This window comes from Schistocerca serialis, chromosome 3 (genome assembly GCF_023864345.2).
Source record: "Schistocerca serialis cubense isolate TAMUIC-IGC-003099 chromosome 3, iqSchSeri2.2, whole genome shotgun sequence".
NCBI lineage: Eukaryota > Metazoa > Arthropoda > Insecta > Orthoptera > Acrididae > Schistocerca > Schistocerca serialis.
The window spans coordinates 767734880-767755144 of record NC_064640.1 but is presented as its reverse complement, the minus strand read 5'-3'; positions in this window follow the sequence as shown (position 1 = coordinate 767755144).

Here is a 20265-nt window from a genome sequence, read left to right as displayed (position 1 = left end):
TGTTATATACCTGGATGTCCTGTCGAAGATTGTTATTGTGTAGAAGGAGAAAAGAAAGGTTGTAACAATGAATCTTAATGAGTTACACTCTTCTGTTTTTCTACTGCCTAGTGCCACACCAGCACATATGAAGTTACTACAACTACATTCATAGACATGGAACTCTTGACTGTGGAACCAGCTGTGGTTGGCTTCATCCAAAATTTCAATAATGTATCAGCTTTTGACGTTTTAACTGCTGACTGCAGTGTTAATTATCAATGAGTGACCTGTGCTTAGTGCTTTCTCTTGTTACGCACATTATGAAAACTTCTAATTAATTCTAGTATTTTTGCGATGAATATATATGGTACTGTGCATGCTCTTGTTCTAAGATTATTTAGGGATGGAACAACTGTGACATCAATGGAAATGCTAGTTGCAGAAATAAGCTTAGTAAGCTATCACTATGCTACGTTTTGTGTTATTGCTATGCATTAGTGTAACAGAATTATTCTTGTGTATCATAAAGTCCTTTCTTTCATAGCAGTACATAATTATATTCCTTCATGCAGAAACCATAGTTCATCTGATATTCTCATTTAGTATTCGTTTCAGATAAACAATTCAGTTTATATCAGACTTAACAAAGTCAAGGAGGTAGTCATTGTTAGACACTGAATTGTGTGTTAAAAAAATTATGTTTAGTATTCACCTCATATGTGCCTATTTTTATTGTAGTTCACATTATGTGGCACTAGTTAAACATATGGAAGAAAAATAATTGCAGATGTGTGTAAACCACTTACCTTACTCTCCTTCTGCTTACTTCTGTGCCTTCACTGGAAGACACTATTCTTGAAAAGGCAGTTCTTTCAGTAACAGATGTTAATTTTGTATGACAGTTATATTCAATTCTCGGAGAAATGGACCAGTAATGTTCTTTCTTTATATTTTGATTTTATGTATTAAAGGAGAGAATTGTTTATCATGCTAGTTCTACATTCACAGACACTAACATTATCACCTTCCTTCCCTAGGTGTTGGAAAAAAGTTGCTACTTTTTTGAATGTGTAGTCCACATCTGTAAGTGAAGAATTTGTTGCTTCATACTAAGTACATCAAAAGCATGTATCCAAACCAACCACTTTCTCATTGTATTGCTTAACAGTATACATTGTTATCATTCTTCTGTTGCATATTCATCATGTTTAAATAAAAGTGCTGTCTACTTTTACACTTTATCTTGAAATACACGAAGCAATGTGGTGTGATAGTTTTTCTTTGTCATTTATGCATGGTGAATTATTTGAACATGGATATCTACCATCTATCAGAAAAAAACCTGATCATGATTTTTTAGATTTATGAGATGAATTGTTATCAGTACCGAGAGAAATATTTTGTAGAATCTCTTGTGTCTTATTGTAATATCTTTATTATAGTAGATGTTGTAATGGATTCCACATTACTACATTTTTGTGTAAGTCTGAAAGTATTAAGTAGAGTGAAATTGGAAAAACTTTGTCGCTGTTCCATGTCAATGGCTTGCACTTCTGAATGCTTAAAATAGAGCTCAATATGTCATGGAAATTCTACATGAGTCCACTTGCACAGTAACCTATATATAACTGAGGACATCTGTTTTACATTCGCACATGTCACCTACCAACACAACTGACAACTGAGTTTGATATTTATTCCCTTTGGTCACTTGAGGCCACATTCTCACTTTTCACTCAACCAGACAGGTATGCAATACAACTGTTAATAGGAGAAATACAAGATTTTCTAATATGAACAGAGATATGTTAATCAAATGTTTTCTGTTATGATGGAGATAAGTAATGCTTTTTTTGTGCCTGCATTGTTAGTTGTGCTCCAGAACACTGAATAAAATACTTGAGAAGTTGTCTAGAGTAGGAATAGTAAGAATTTTTTTTCTAAATTAGTCAATGTTCAGGTTGAAATCAGTAGTTCCTAATTGCGTACACGAAAGTGATGAGACACTCTGATCACATCTAGCCTACTGTCACACCATCTCATCTCTAGTAACTACAACTGTGCTTGTAGATAACTAGTTGTTACTTGAAAAATCAGCTTTGATTTCTGTCTTCTAAATGGACAGTGACAAGACGGCTTTTGACATTTTTATGTCTCTGATATAGAAAACAGGCGTAAGAAATGATCATGTGTTTCTATGTCAAATATCACTGAGAGACCTGAGCTAAGGGCTTCCTGCTGTTATACATCTACAGAAATACAAGGTGAGCACCAAGTCTTGCCCTGATTATAACAATTTATTACAGAATAACCATTTGATATAATAATTTACATTTGATGCCATTACATAGTTTAGTGTTACTAGTTTTTTTCAAGACCACTTACGTTAGTAAACCACAACATGTGCTCCCTTGGTAGCACGGAGAATGTCGAGGCGGTATTCCAGTTCCCGCCAGGTGTTTCGTAACACATGCTCTGTCACAGTGCCCACAGCAGCTTGTATCCTGGCCTTCAGTTTGTCAATGCCAGCATCTGGTGTGATGAAGACTCTATCCTTGATATAGCCCTAGAAAAAAAAGTCAAGGGTCATATTGTCAGGAGAGCGGGGTGGCAAGGGTGTTGGACCGTTTCTTCCAATCCACCGATCCGGAAATGTTTCATTCAGGAAACCACACACTGTCAAAGCCCCACAGTTCGAAGAATATCAACCATGCATAATTTTCCAGCAAGGTGGAGCACCCCTCCTCCCCCCCCCCCCCCCCCTCTCCCACACACACACACACTGGGCTTTGATAGTGCATGATTTTCTGGATGAAACATTTCCAGATTGGTGGACTGGAAGGAATGGTCCAACACCCTGGCCACCCTGCTCTCCAGACATTATGCATCTTGGCTTTTTTTTCCGGGGCTATATCAAGAACAGAGTCTTCATCACACCAATTGCTGACGTCAATTAACTGAAGGTTACAAAACACCTGGTGGGAACTGGAATACTCCCTTGAAATTCTTGAGCTACCAAGGGAGCACATGTTGAGGTTTACTAACGTAAGTGGTCTTAAAAAGAACTAGTAATGCTAACCTATGTAACGGCATCAAATGTAAATTATTATGTCAAACTGTTATTCTGTAATAAATTGTTATAATCAGGGCAAGACTTCGTGCTCACCCTGTATATCTCAGTAATTGAAATGGTTTATTTAAGAAGAGATTTCACATTCTGTACACATTCGTAGTACAAGCCTTACTTATTGAGTCCCTGATGATGACAGCAATACAATACCAGTTTCATAAAGAGTCTCATTTGGAACCAGTATTCCATTTATATGTTGTTATTATTAGATTAGTATAGCATAAATATTACTATAGCTCAGGAATTCCCAGAATTTTTACATCAGTACCTAATAGTACTTCCGCATGCAGAAATCATAGATTTTATAATGGTTTCATGCGATTTTTGTTGATTTCTAATGGCTTTTGATAAAACTTGTTTAGCTTTTATAAAGTTTTATATAATACTTATTCTTAATTTGATTAACTTCCAATTTTATTGGTATGTACTGGAATGATAACGTAACACACAGATTATTACATGCAGTGCTAACAAGATTTTTTTAATGATAACCCTTTTCAATCTGAATATAATATTTGACAATAGATGCATGATCACGTCACACCTTGGGACAGTTTTTCACATTTGGAAAAATCTTATATACCTGGAGCAGTTTTTGTAATTTCAGAAAGAGACTCCATTACATGTAATGTGAATGTTGTTATTTAAAAATGAAATCAGCAAATATGTTAAACGTCTATTACAGAGCTAGAAAGAGGCAAAAGTGTCGAAAAAGTCCCAAGCTATAACGCTCTTCCATACATTGTCCATTGGGTCAAAAGAAAATAATGCTTTTATGTATTTACATAGAGAGTGATGTTTCAGATGAGTAAGAAAGATGATTGAATAGATACTTGGATTTCCTGTTGAACTCTGTTATTGTGTAGCAGAGGAACAGGAGGTTTGTAACAAAGTATCTTAATGACTTACACTGTTCTGTTTTTCTGCTTCCTAGTGGCACACCATCACATATGAAGTTACTACAACTACATTCATACACATGGAACTTGCTGTGGTTAGCTTCATCCAAAATCTCAATAATCAGTCAGTTTTTGACATTTTACCTGTTGACTGTAATAAACTGGCCTATGGAAAGAACAGCAGATCACTGAGTAATATGATTGAGTAGATACCTAAATTGTACAGCAGGGAACAGGAGGGTTGTAACAGTGGATCTTAATGAGTTACAGGGTTTTATTTCCCTGCTGCGTAGTGGCACACCATCACATCTGAAGTCAATACAACTACGTTTATGGACAAGAAACTGTTGATGTGGAACCAACTGTGGTTGACATCATGTAAAAGGTCAATAATGAACAACTTTTGACATCTGAAGTGTTGTCTGTAATTAACTGGTTTACGTAAAGAACATCTGCAGTAATTTTAATCATCAATGGGCAGCCTTAGCTCTGTCCTTTGTAGTGTTACACATCTGAACAATGTCTCAGTAATTCTAGTGGTTTTGCAAGGAAAATATAATCTAGGCTTCATATTCTTATTCTGAAATTTGTTAGGAATAGAACAGCAGTAATATCAATGACACTACTGATTGCTGAAATGAGCATACCACTATTGCATCTTATGTTTTTGTATTGCTGCTTTATTGTGAAGAAAAACATTTTTGTGTATCATAAATTTCGTTGCCTTTCATATCAGTACATAATGATATTTCTCATGCAGAAGCCATGGAAAGTCTAATATTTGCCATTAACCTACTCCTCAGATAAACTATTCAGTTTATATCAGACTGAACTATATTAATGATGCTATCATTCTAAGACAGCGAACACTGAATTATAAAAACATGTTTAATATTCACCTTGTACGTGACTAGTTGTAATGTGAGTTCATTTCATCTAGCAATAGATAAATGTATGGAAGAGATATTACTACAAATATGTGTAAACTACATACCTTAGTCTCCTTCTGCTTACTTTTGTCTCTTCACTGGAAGACACTCTTCTTGAAAAGGCAATTCATTCAAATACAGATACTGATTTTGTACAACAGTAATTTTTGTATCTTAGAGAAACAGGGCCACCCCCCTCCCCCCTCTTGGAATCATGGATCTTGCTGTTGGTGGGGAGGCTTGTGTGCTTCAGTGATACAGATTGCTGTACCCTGGTTGCAACCGCGACGGAGGGGTATCTGTTGAGAGGCCAGACAAACTTGTGGTTCCTGAAGAGGGACAGTGACAAGACAGCTTAGCTTTTCAGTAGTTGCAGGGTCAACAGTCTGGATAATTGACTGAGCTGACCTTGTAACACTAACCAAAACGGCCTTACTGTGCTGGTACTGTGAACAGCTGAAAGCAAGGGGAAAGTACAGCCATAATTTTCCCTGAGGGCATGCAGCTTTACTGTATGGTTACATGATGATGGCATCCTCTTGGGTAAAATATTCTGGGGGTAAAATAGTCCCTCATTCTGATCTCCAGGCATTGACTACTCAGGAGGATGTTGTTAACTGGAGAAAGAAAACTGACGTTCTACATATTGGAGCATGGAATGTTAGATCCCTTAAACGGACAAGTAGGTTAGAAAATTTAAAAAGGGATATGGATAGGTTAAAGTTAGATATAGTGGGAATTAGTGAAGTTTGGTGGCATGAGGAATAAGACTTCTGGTCAGGTGACTACAGGGTTAAAAATTCAAAATCAAATAGGGGTAATGCAGGAGTAGGTTTAATAATGAATAAAAAAAATAGGAGTGTGATTAAGATACTACAATCGGCATAGTGAACACATTATTTTGGCCAAGATAGACACAAAGCCCATGCCTACCACAGTAGTACAAGTACATATGCCAACTAGCTCCACAGATGATGAAGAGATTGGTGAAATGTATGATGAGATAGAATAAATTATTCAGATAGTGAAGGGAGCAAAAATTTAATAGTCATTGGTGACTGGAATTTGATCCTAGGAAAAGGAAGAGGAGGAAACATAGTAGGTGAATAGGGAATGGGGGTAAGGAATGAAAAAGGAAGCTGCCTGGTAAAATTTGGCACAGAGCATAACTTAATCATAGATAACACTTGGTTCAAGATTCATGAAAGAAGATTATATACATGGAAGAGGCCTGGAGATACTGGAAAGTTTCAGATAGATTATATAATGGTAAGACAGAGATTTAGGAACCAGGTTTTAAATTGTAAGACATTTCCATGGGCAGATGTGGACTCTGACCACAATCTATTGGTTATGAACTGTAGATTAAAACTGAAGAAACTGCAAAAAGATGGGAATTTAAGGAGATGGGACCTGGATAAACTGACAGAACCAGAGGCTGAGAGAGTTTCAGGGAGAGGATTATGGAATGACTGACCAGAATGGAGGAAAGAAATACAGCAGATAAAGAATGGGTAGTTATGAGAGATGAAATAGTGATGGCAGCAGAAGATCAAGTACATAAAAAGATGAGGGCTAGTAGAAGTCCTTGGGTAACTGAAGAAGTATTGAATTTAATTGATGAAAGAAGAAAATATAAAAATGCAGTAAATGAAGCAGGCAAAAAGGAATACAAACATCTCACAAATGAGATTAATAGGAAGTGCAAAACAGCTAAGCAGGGATGGCTAAGGGACAAATGTAAGGATGTAGAGGCATATATCACTAGGGGTAAGATAGATACTGCCTACAGAAAAGTTAAAGAGACATTGGGAGAAAAGAGAACCACATCTATAAATATCAAGAGCTCAGATGGAAACCCAGTTCTAAGCAAAGAAGGGAAAGCAGAAAAGTGGAAGGAGTACGTAGAGGGTCTATACAAGGGCAATGTACTTGAGGACAATATTATGGAAATGGAAGAGCATGTAGACCAAGATAAAGTGGGAGATACGATACTGCGTGATGAGTTTGACACATAACCGAAAGATCTAAGTTGAAACAAGCCCACAGGAGTAGACAACATTCCATTAGAACTACTGATAGCCTTGGGAGAGCCAGCCCCGACAAAACTCTGCCATCTGGTGAGCAAGATATACAGGGTGTTACAAAAAGGTACGGCCGAACTTTCAGGAAACATTCCTCACACACAAAGAAAGAAAATATGTTATGTGGACATGTGTCCGGAAACGCTTACTTTCCATGTTAGAGCTTATTTTATTACTTCTCTTCAAATCACATTAATCATGGAATGGAAACACACAACAACAGAACTTACCACCGTGACTTCAAACACTTTGTTACAGCAAATGTTCAAAATGTCCTCCGTTAGCGAGGATACATGCATCCACCCTCTGTTGCATGGAATCCCTGATGCGGTGATGCAGCATTGGAGAATGGCGTATTGAATCACAGCCGTCCACAATACGAGCACGAAGAGTCTCTACATTTGGTACCGGGGTTGCGTAGAAAAGAGCTTTCAAATGCCCCCATAAATGAAAGTCAAGAGGGTTGAGGTCAGGAGAGTGGAGGCCATGGAATTGGTCCACCTCTACCAATCCATCGGTCACCGAATCTGTTGTTGAGAAGCGCACGAACACTTCGACTGAAATGTGCAGGAGCTCCATCGTGCATGAACCACATGTTGTGTCGCACTTGTAAAGGCACATTTTCTAGCAGCACAGGTAGAGTATCCCGTATGAAATCATGATAGCGTGCTCCATTGAGCGTAGGTGGAAGAACATACTGACAAAACTAAAATGAGCTCTAACATGGAAATTAAGCGTTTCTGGACACATGTCCACATAACATCTTTTCTTTATTTGTGTGTGAGGAATGTTTCCTGAAAGTTTGACAATACCTTTTTGTAACACCCTGTATAAGACATGCGAAATACCCTCAGACTTCAAGAAGAATATAATAATTCCAATCCCAAAGAAATCAGGTGTTGACAGATGTGAAAATTACCGAACTATCAGTTTAATAAGTCACGGGTGCAAAATACTAACATGACGTTTTTACACATGTATGGAAAAACTAACAGAAGCTGATCTCAGGGAAGATCAGTTTGGATTCCATAGAAACGATGGAACATGTGAGGCAGCACTGACCCTACGACTTATCTTAAAAGATAGATTAAGTGAAGGCAAACCTACATTTCTAGCATTTGTAGACTTAGAGAAAGCTTTGACAATGTCGACTGGGATACTCTCTTTCAAATTCTGAAGGTGGCAGGGTAAAATACAGGGAGCGAAAGGCTATTTACAATTTTTACAGAAACCAGATGGCAGTTACAAGAGTCGAGGGGCATGAAAGGGAAGCAGTGGTTGGGAAGGGAGTGAGATAGGGTTTTAGCCTCTCCCTGATATTATTCAATCTTTATATTGAGCAAGCAGTAAAGGAAACAAAAGAAAAATTCGGAGTAGGTATTTAAATCCATGGAGAAGAAATAAAGACTTTGAGGTTCGCCGATGACATTGTAATTCTGTCAGAGACAGCAAAGGACCTGAAAGAACAGTTCAGTGGAATGGACAGTGTCTTGAGAGGAGGACATAAGATGAACATCAACAAAAGCAAAATGAGGACAATGGCAGGCAGTTGAATTAAATCAGGTGATGCTGAGGAAGTTAGATTAGGAAATGAGACACTTAAAGTAGTAAATGAATATTGCTATTTGGGGAGCAAAATAACTGATGATGGTTGAAGTAGAGAGGATATAAAATGTATACTGGCAATGGCAAGGAAAGCGTTTCTGAAGAAGAGAAATATGTTAAGATCAAGTATAAAATGGTTCAAATGGCTCTGAGCACTATGGGACTTAACAGCTATGGTCATCAGTCACCGAGAACTTAGAACTACTTAAACCTAACTAACCTAAGGACATCAAACAACACCCAGTCATCACGAGGCAGAGAAAATCCCTGATTCCGCCGGGAATCAAACCCAGGAACCCGGGCGTGGAAAGTGAGAACGAAGATCAAGTATCGATTTAAATGCCAGGAAGTCATTTCTGGAAGTATTTGTGTGGAGTGCAGCCATGTATGGAAGTGAAACATGGATGGTAAATAGTTTAGACATGAAGAGAATGAAGCTTTTGAAATGTGTTGCTACAGAAGAGTGCTGAAGATTACATGGTTAGACCACATAACTAATGAGGAGGTATTGAATAGAATTTGTGTCAGAACTTGACTAGAAGAAGGGATAAGTTGGTAGAACATGTTCTAAGGCATCAAGGGATCACCAATTTAGTGTTGGAGGACAGCGTAGAGGTTAAAAATTGTAGTGGGAGACCAAGAGATGAATACACTAAGCAGATTCAGAAGGATGTAGGTTGCAGTATGTAGAGGGAGATGAAGTTTGCACAGTATAGAGTAGCATGGAGAGTTGCATAAAACCAGTCTGTGTGCTGAAGACCACAGCAACAACAACAGAGAAACAGTGCAGTAATGTTTCCCACTTTATATTTTGATTTCATCTTTTATAGCAGAGACTTATTTTGCATGGTAGTTTTAAGTTGACAGACACTAATATCATCCTCTTTCTTCCCTAAGCATTTGAAAAACTTGGCTACTGTTTTGATTGTATATTTCAAGTCTGTAAGTGAAGATTTTATTGCTACATACGTGGCACATCAAAAGCTTGTATCTAAACTCGAGAATGCACATAGATACCATTCTCTTCTTACATATTCATCATGTTTAAATGGAAAATCAGAAAAAAGCTAATCATGATTATTTAGATTCATGAGATGAAATGTTATCAATACCAAGAGAAAGATTTTGTGAAATTAGCTGTATCATATTGAAATCCGTTATAAAAGCAGATGTAATAGATTAGACATTAATACATTAATGTAGAAGTCTGTATGTTTTAAATGGAGTAAAATTGGAAGAACTTTGTCAGTGTCCCATGTCACTGACTTATGCTTCTTAATACTTAAAACAGCTCCAGAAAATTCTAAATGAGTCCACTTGAACAATAACCTGAAATAACGAAGAACATTTATTTCACAATTGCACGTATCACCTGGTAAAACAACTCACAGCCATGTCTAATATTTGTTAATTTTGGTCAGTTGAGATAATATTCTCTCCATACACTCAGACAGAGAGGTGAACAAAACCAGCTGTTAATGGTAGATTTTCTAATAGGTAAGTTAACCAAATGTTTTCCATTGTATCTATGATATGTAACTCTTCCATGTGTTTGCATAGTTAGTGATGCTTCAGATCACTAACTTAAATATTTGAAAAATTGTGTTGAGTAGTAGTAGTAAGAAGGATATTTTGTCCAACTTTGTCAAAGCTCAATTTGGAATCAGCAGCACTTAACTGTGTACATTAATGTGTTGAGACACTCTGATCAGCTCTTGCCTAGTGTCACACCGTCCCATCTCCACTATCTACAATGATGCTAGTGAATAATCTGTTTGTCACTTGAAAAATTAGCCTTGATGGTGGCTTCTAAATGGTCAGTGACAAGTCAGCTATTGACATTTTGAGTATCTGACATAGTAAACAGGTGTAAGAAGTGAATGTTTGTGTTGAGCATCTCTTCTGAATATCACTGAGAGACCTGGGGTAAGTGTTTTCTGTTGTGATACGTTTGAGGAAAAAAAAAATCAGCAAATGCATTGGGTTGATTATGAAGAGGTTTAGAATTTTTTACAGTGTCATAGCATACACTGATCAGCAAGAGCATTATGACTACCTACCTAATAGCTGTTATGTCCAAATTTGGCAGGGGTAACAGCGGGAACATATCACGGCATGGAAGCAGTGAAGCCTTGGTAGTTTGCTGGAGGGACATGGCATCATGTCTCCACAAACGTGTCATGCAGTTCCCCCTCTGAGGGGGCAATCGTCTCTGACATCACGTAAAATCACATCACAGATGTATCTGATCAGGTTCAGATCTGGCAAGTTTGGGGACTGTACATCAATTGTAACTTGCTACTGTGTTCCTCAAACCATTGCATTACATACCTGGCCTTATGACATGGCACATTGTCTTGTTGAAAAATGTCTCTGCCATCGGGAAACATGATCCTCATGAAGAGAGGTATATGGATCTCAACCAGTGTACGATACTCCTTGGCCATCAAGGTACCTTCAGCTAGTGTCACTGGACTGCTGGATGCCCATGTGAATGTTCTCCACAGCATAATGGAGCCACCTGTCACTTGTCTCCATCGTGCAACACAGGTGTCAAGTAGTTGTTCCCCTGGAAGGTGATGGATTTTCGCAATTCTGCTGGTGTAATGAAGAAGATATGGGGTTTCATCACACCTTGGCCACGTGCCCATGTTGTACTGATGTTGTGGTATTATCCTTTGCACATGCAGGGGCCATCGGCTGCAGAGGCCAATTGTTAGGAGAGTTTGGTGCACTGTGTGTTCAGATGCACTTGTACTCTGCCCAGCATTAAAGTCTGATCTAAGTTCTGCTGCACTTTGCATGTCTGGTTTTACCAGCCTGCTCAGCCTACATAATCTGTAATGAGGGGTGGATACCCAATGTCTATACGTGGTTTTACTATTGTTTGCCATGTGTTGAAGACTCTTACCACAGCACACCTCAAACACCTAATAGGTCTTGCTTTTTTCTAAATGCTTGTGTTAAGCCTCTGGGCCATCACAATCTGCCCATGGTTAGATTCAGATAAACTGCATGCATTCCCCATTCTACACACGGATAGCATGCTCACTGATACTGCAAGTACCATGTACAGGTGATGTGGTGATTGTGGTGTTTCAAAAGTCTAATCAGGAAACATCGCGTTTCTTTACCGCTTGAGTGACGCCAGGTAAGAAATGTTAATATTTATATTTATTTATTTGTAGTATGTTAAGTGGAGACTTGTTATTTAAAAAGATTTTGTTTCTTTTCTTTTGTGTCAAGCGTCGCAGCAAGATGATCCAGTGGGGACTACAGACATATCCTAACCACTATTGCCGGCAGCTGGAAGAACTGTTGAAACATCATGCTGACCATTATTAAAATTTGCTGTATGTTTTTTTTTATAAAAATGAAAAGGGAGTTCAATGTTGAAGGTGGAATGATAGAGTTTGTAATCAGATGTCAATTGGTTATCAACTGTTAAATAAACTTTGAGTTGGAAGTTAAAACAGTCAGTTGACTCTGTTGTTACAACATACATCGTAAATATTACTTATGTGTGAAATTTGCAAATTTTATTAAAATTCAGACTTCTTGAAGAGATTCTGGCAGAATTTTATCAGGAGTGTGGACGATCTTCAATAATTAACTAGTTTAAAGCTTTGTTAATGAGAAGTCCACACGTATTGACATTTTGAAAATAATCAATACTGTGAAGTGTATAAAAATTCTGTTTTAAAACTTTATCGGCGATTGTGGTCAAGAAGATCGGTTTTAAAGTGAAATATTTCATTAAATGAGAACAAGATTGATTTTTTAGTGACATTAATGAATTATTTAAGGAAAAATTAGGAGAATTTCAATAAATTCTGGCAAAGATATCAAGGAGGGTCAGACTGCACAATGAACACATAAAACCTCTGTGGCTTTGTTGAACTGTCAAAAAATTTTTACTATAAAACTTTTGTACAACAGGGACTGGTGAATTTTGCTGCATCTATCCTTATCTTCTAGGTTGAATCTGCTACAGCTTAATGTTTTCTTTATGGATTTTTCAAGTAACTGGGAAAAGAACTTATAATTTGATCTGCAGCGGACCGTTGGTACTAGGTACACGGTTAGGTTGTGAAGCCTGTTGGTTTGCAGATTGCCTTTCTTTCCCCTGCTGCAGACATCATTGCTGAGTTGCTGTGACAGGATCAATGGTTCAGCCAGATGTGGTGACCGGTGAAAGGACACCAAAGCTGGATAGAGCGTGGCAATGATCGGAGTGCGGAACGGCTTAAGTCAAGACAGCCAATACGAATGCAGTGGTGGGGAGGAAGAAACCCCACCGTCGATGTTGGTAAATAGTTTGTACAGGTTCAAGTTGTCGCTGCTCGCACTCGGCGGTGCCCGTTGCTGTGACGCCATTTGCAGCTGACGACACCGTAGCTGTGTAGCAGTTAGTGGTCGGCGACGCCCATTGCCGTAACACAGTTTGCAGCCAACGACACCTGTGTAGTAGTTAGCGGTCGTTGGCGCCTGTTGCCGTTGAGCCATTTGCAGCTGACGACACCAGTGCAGAGTAGCTGCTTGTGGTCAGTGATGCCGTTACAGAGTCGCTGGTGGGAGACAGCGACGCAGTTGCAGTAGACGTGGGTTGCAGGCGACGAGGCCGGCAGCTTGTCGTTGTAGCAGTGCAAGACAGACTCAGTGAGTCATTTTCATTATGGCAGTGTAATGCGAAGTGTGAGTGAGTGCATTAATTTGTAGAAGGTTAGGACCGAAGTGAGCATGGAACAACAGTATAACTTTGAGTCATTGTATTTGTGGGTTTTCGTTATAAAATGGAAGCACAAGAAGGTGAACCATTGATAACAGATGAAAGGGAGCAGGTCAAACAAGACCATAGGGAAGCCAGAAAGGAACACAGGGAAATTAGAAAAGAAATAATCGAACAATTGAAGCATGTGAACGAAAGGTGTTCACAGCTGGAGAAGGAAAATTTATCTGTAGCTACTCAGTTCACAGGAATTAGTAGTATTTCAGGCTCTTTCAATTAAGTTAGATGATACAAAAACCGAATTGTCACAGTCTATGGACAGAATGAAAACTGAATTGTCGCAGTCCTTAGATAATAGTATAGATGCTTTGAAAGTGGAGATCGGTGGACAGATAAATGATATTAGAAAGGATAACCATACTTTCAGACAAGAAGTTACGGAACAAGTAACAAAAGTAGCTTCTCAATTACAAACACACATTCGTGAGTCTAGGGAAGAAAAAGATAAGCTGATACAAGATATACATAAGCTTTTGGAAGATTTTGCTAGTCTGAAATCAAATCTCTTCACCTATCTCGAAACTAACAACAATGATTTAAGAGAAGAGATTCAAAACATTGTTAAAGCTACCAGGGATGAATTTACTGATTCTCTGGAGGAAGTTAAAATTGTTATAAACAACATACAGGAAGAAAAATTATCTCAGATTACAATTGAGTTAGAAAAGGAAAAAGAAGAACTCTCTTCTCTTAAGCAACGAATAGAGAGGAACGAAATAGAATTAAACGAGTCTCTGCAAAGAGAATCTTTTGAACGATGAGGGTTGGAGAGACTTTGTGCAGAAACAAATGAGACAATTAGAACTGATCATAATTTAGATTTTGTAGTGGACATTAACCGTGATGTAACTAGTGATGGATTGTCCATGTCACCTCCTGGAGGACAACGGGAAGAGACTTCAGGTGCTAGCTCAAAAGCATGAGATAAAATAATATTAGATGAAAATCCCATACAGTATAATACCTCTGTAGGGAGCACGGAGAATCCACATGTAAATGGAAAAGAACCTATGGTTATTCCTTGAACTAAAGATTTGTGGGAAGAAATTCGGATTGGAAATAGTGGTCAGTTATTGAACCAGTTTCCTGGTTTTCAACCCGAAGGCTCAGTACAGCCCATTGTGTTTATAAAAACATTTGAGGATGCTTTACCTCAAACGTGGGGTAGTAAGAAAAGAATTAGCTTTGTCGTAGGCCATCTGGAAGGAGAAGCCGCCAAATGGGGCGTATTAAATGCTAAATATTTTTGTCATTGGGAGGATTTTGTCTACCAATTTAAGGAAAAATATTGGTCAGAAGGAGGGCAACAAAAGTTAACGTTAGAATGATTGGATCCAGCCCCTTACAATCGCAGTTGGGGAGGATTCCGAAAATACTTCGAGTGGCATTTAACAAGAGTAAAGTTTTTAGATGAACCTATCAATGAAGAATATCTCATTACAGTGTTAATAAGTCGCATGCCGACATATGTAAAAGAGAAATTAATAGGGAGAGAATGGGGAAGAGTAAGTAGTATTTTAAGATACTTAGAACAATTAGATATTTTAACTAAATCCCGTGAAGATGACAGGTTAAGATTTTCGAGAGATAATTTTAGGTGAGGAAATGATTCAGGTGGTGGTTCTGGAGAACTTCGTAATTCACATAATTGCCAAGTAAAGCGACCTTACCCATCTATTAACAATAACAGTCATAATGTTAGGGCTTACAACAACAATAATAATAGCAATCCAAATTTTTGTAACAATAATGAGGAGAATGATGGAAAAAGGAGAGAAAAAGTTTGTAGAAAACAGGAAGAAAAGTCGTCTGAAATTCAGGAATACCCTGTAGGGGCAGTAGTGATAGAAGATGTGGGAAATGAGGAAAGTCTTTCGATGGGGGCCGTATTGAGAGACAAATAAGATCTAAATATTGGTCCAAAAGGCTAGGAATAATAAATTTAAAGGAGGAAAGGGACCTGATGGAAGAATTATTGGAAGAAGCTGAGATCATAGAAAGAGGTGATGTTAGAAAACCATTCGTCCAAGGGCATATAAATGGGGAAAGAGTCACCATGATGATTGATTGCGGCAGTGAAGTCAGTCTAATAGATGAAGCATATTTTAGAGATAGGGAAGAAAACCTGATATGACCAAAACTTCCTGTAATGAGTGTCAAGATAGTAGGAATTACAGGCAGACATGGACAAAATGTAAAGCTAGAGGTGTGGATTTCTTTTGTAATTGCAGGTATTACATTTTACCAAAACTTTTTGGTAGTTCCTAAGATGTATATACCCATTCTTTTGGGATTAGATTGGTTAAATAACCATGGGATTATTCTAGATTTTGAGAAAGAGTTTATGATATGCACTGTACAGAGTAAGCGTTTTGAATCTCAATTTTTCAAAGGTGAACTTGAGGATGTGCAGAATGTAGAGAAAGCACACCTATGTGTGGTCGAAGATGTACCAGTTAATGATAAGGAACTACTAGAACAAAGTAATGAAAATAGTTTTGAAAAGAAATTAAAAGAGAATGACTATTTATCACCAACAGAAAAAGCACAATTAGTAGACTTGTTGGTAAAATATAAGGAAGTTTTCTCCGATAAACCTGCTGGTATAGTAGGGTATGAATGCAAACTTAAGATTAAAGATAATAAGCCTTTATTTAAGAAAACGTATCCCATACCTGTAGCCATTAAACCAGCTGTAGCTCTCGAACTTAAGAAGATGATAGATCAGGACATTATTGAAAGATCTCAAAGCCAATATAATAACCTGATTTTAGTGGTAAAAAAGGCAGACAGCAGTGTGAGATTAGTTTTAGATGCACGGACACTGAATCAAGTGACTGAAATGGAACGAGATCATCCCTTACCTATGGAAGAAGTGTTGGCCAGATTAAAAGGGGGGAAGTACACCAGTAAAATGGATTTAACTGCTGGATATTGACAAGTAAAACTCCATCCAGATTCTAGGCCATATGCTGCATTTTTATTTGAGGGCAGGTCATTCCAATTCAAAGTTTTACCATTTGGTCTTAACGTATCACTATCGGTATTTACGAGGGCATTGGATTTAGCTCTTGGAGATGACTTAACGCAGAAAATCATACTATATGTGGATGATTTGTTAGTAATTTCTGATAATTGGGAAGAACACAGAGAATTATTGGAAAAGGTATTTGATAAGTTTAAACAAAAAGGAATAACACTTAAGTTAGCTAAATCTACATTTGGTAGCAAGGAGGTTAAATTTCTATGTCATATAATTGATGATAAGGGGATTGGACATGACCTGAGTAGAGTAGAGGCTATAGCGTGATGTCCCTATCCGCAAGATAAAAAACAATTAAATCCTTTCTAGGAATGGTAAATTTTTTAGAAAGTTCATGTCAGGAGACTGTATAATTAACCCATGTATTACAATTTTGCTTAAACAAAAGACACCCCGGCATAAGAGTGATAAAGAGAAGGAAGCTATTGACAATATCACAAAAAATTTAGTATTTTCAGGGTTACTGTACCACCCAGATTTTAATGAAGAATTTAAAATGACTACAGATGCCTCGAATTACAGGATATCGTGTGAGGTTTTTCAAGGAGATTTTGGGAAGGATTCAAAGGATCACTGTAGTATAGCGTTCGCTAGTTGCACACTGAATGAGCATGAATGAAACTACAGTGTAACAGAAAAGGAAGCCTTAGCCGTTGTGTGGAGTTTCTAAAGGATTAGATATTTATTAGCAGGAAATAAAACCATAATATATACAGATCATCAGGCACTTACACTCCTCATGAAAAGTAAATTATTACATAAACAACTAATGAGGTGGATGTTAGCCCTAAAAGAATTTAATTTCGAAGTAGTATATATATATAAAAAACAAAGATGAGGTGACTTACCGAACAAAGGCGCTGGCAGGTCGATAGACACACAAACAAACACAAACATACACACAAAATTCAAGCTTTCGCAGCAAACTGTTGCCTCATCAGGAAAGAGGGAAGGAGAGGGGAAGACGAAAGGAAGTGGGTTTTGAGGGAGAGGGTAAGGAGTCATTCCAATCCCGGGAGCGGAAAGACTTACCTTAGGGGGAAAAAAGGACAGGTATACACTCGCACACACGCACATATCCATCCACACATACAGACACAAGCAGACATATTTCTGCTTGTGTCTGTATGTGTGGATGGATATGTGTGTGTGTGCGAGTGTCTGCTTGTGTCTGTATGTGTGGATGGATATGTGCGTGTGTGCGAGTGTATACCTGTCCTTTTTTCCCCCTAAGGTAAGTCTTTCCGCTCCCGGGATTGGAATGACTCCTTACCCTCTCCCTTAAAACCCACTTCCTTTCGTCTTCCCCTCTCCTTCCCTCTTTCCTGATGAGGCAACAGTTTGTTGCGAAAGCTTTAATTTTGTGTGTATGTTTGTGTTTGTTTGTGTGTCTATCGACCTGCCAGCGCCTTTGTTCGGTAAGTCACCTCATCTTTGTTTTTATATATAATTTTTCCCACGTGGAATGTTTCCTTCCATTTTATATATATATATATATATATATATATATATATATATATATATATATATGTCTGCTTGTGTCTGTATGTGTGGATGGATATGTGCGTGTGTGCGAGTGTATACCTGTCCTTTTTTCCCCCTAAGGTAAGTCTTTCCGCTCCCGGGATTGGAATGACTCCTTACCCTCTCCTTTAAAACCCACTTCCTTTCGTCTTCCCCTCTCCTTCCCTCTTTCCTGATGAGGCAACAGTTTGTTGCGAAAGCTTGAATTTTGTGTGTATGTTTGTGTTTGTTTGTGTGTCTATCGACCTGCCAGCGCTTTTGTTCGGTAAGTCTCCTCATCTTTGTTTTTATATATAATTTTTCCCACGTGGAATGTTTCCTTCCATTATATATATATATATATATATATATATATATATATAAGGTTCACAGAATACAGTATCTGATGCTTTGTCAAGACTGCTGGTAGGAACTGGAGAGTATCCGGAAAGGTTAAAAAACAACACACAAATTAGGATCTATTTCCTTAAACAAGGGGACAATAATAATGGGATTAAAAAGTTAGCTAAGCGAATAATGGAGGAACAAGAATTAGATGAGAATTTAAAAGCAATAATACAAGCTTTAAGAAATCATACTCTGGTATCTGGTAAGAAACGTTACTGCTTACCTTGTAATGAGATCTTGTATTGGTGGAGTGATAAGGAACAAGGTAGATGGAGGATTTGTACATCCTTTCACGTAACTGAACAACTTATTGAATACATACACCAAGGTTACGGATGCTATGGTATTAGAAAATGTCTGATGCATATGATCAGACAATATTATTTTAGGAATATGGGAAGAATAACAAGAAAAATAATCCGTGTATGCAAGTTATGCCAAAAGGTGAAAGAAACGGCACCAACCTTACATTACTGTATGTACCCTATAGTATGTACCCTATAATTCCAGATGGGTTACTAGACCTTGTAGCTGTGGATCTCCTAGGACCCCTTCCGACTGGAAATGGAAAACAGAGATATATTTTTGTGATGGTTGATTGTTGGTCAAAATACGTTCGGTTATATCCACTTCGCACAACAAATGCACGTAACCTGAGTAGATGCATTGAAAGAGATTATGTAGTAAAAGTGGGTGTTCTGAAGAGAATATTGTCAGATAACAAGAGTCAATTTACAAGTAAAATCTTGAGAACAATTATGGAGAAGTTTAATATTCTCCACATTAGAACTTCAAAATATTACCCCCGAAGTAACCCGGCAGGGAGGGTAATCCAAGAAATCGTATGACTTTATAGAGTGCAGTGTGCACATAAACATTCAAAGTGGCCTGAGATACTAACTGAATTTGAATGATTGTTAAATGAGTTGCCTCATATTAGTACAGGTGTAGTGCCCTTTTTGCTTTTGTTGATGTTCATCTTATATCCTCCTTTCAAGACACTGTCCATTCCGTTCAACTGCTCTTCCAAGTCCTTTGCTGTCTCTGACAGAATTACAATGTCATCGGCGAACCTCAAAGTTTTTATTTCTTCTCCATGAATTTTAACACCTACTCTGAATTTTTCTTTTGTTTCCTTTACTGCTTGCTCCATATACAGATTGAATAACATCGGGGAGAGGCTACAACCCTGTCTCACTCCCTTCCCAACCACTGCTTCCCTTTCATGCCCCTTGACTCTTATAACTGCCATCTGGTTTCTGTACAAATTGTAAATAGCCCTTCGCTCCCTGTATTTTACCCCTGCCACCTTCAGAATTTGAAAGAGAGTATTCCAGTTAACATTGTCAAAAACTTTCTCTAAGTCTACAAATGCTAGAAATGTAGGTTTCCCTTTTCTTAATCTTTCTTCTAAGATAAGTCATAAGGTAAGTATTGCCTCACGTGTTCCAACATTTCTACGGAATCCAAACTGATCTTCCCTGTGGTCCGCTTCTACCAGTTTTTCCATTCGTGTGTAAAGAATTCGCATTAGTATTTTGCAGCTGTGACTTATTAAATTATTCGGTAATTTTCACATCTGTCAACACCTGCTTTCTTTGGGATTGGAATTATTATATTCTTCTTGAAGTCTGAGGGAATTTCGCCTGTCTCATACATCTTGCTCACCAGATGGTGGAGTTTTGTTATGACTGGCTCTCCCAAGGCCGTCAGTAGTTCTAATGGAATGTTGTCTACTCCTGGCGCCTTGTTTCGACTCAGGTCTTTCAGTGCTCTGTCAAACTCTTCACGCAGTATCTTATCTCCCATTTTGTCTTGATCTACATCCTCTTCCATTTCCATAATATTGTCCTCGAGTACATCGCCCTTATATAAACCCTCTATATACTCCTT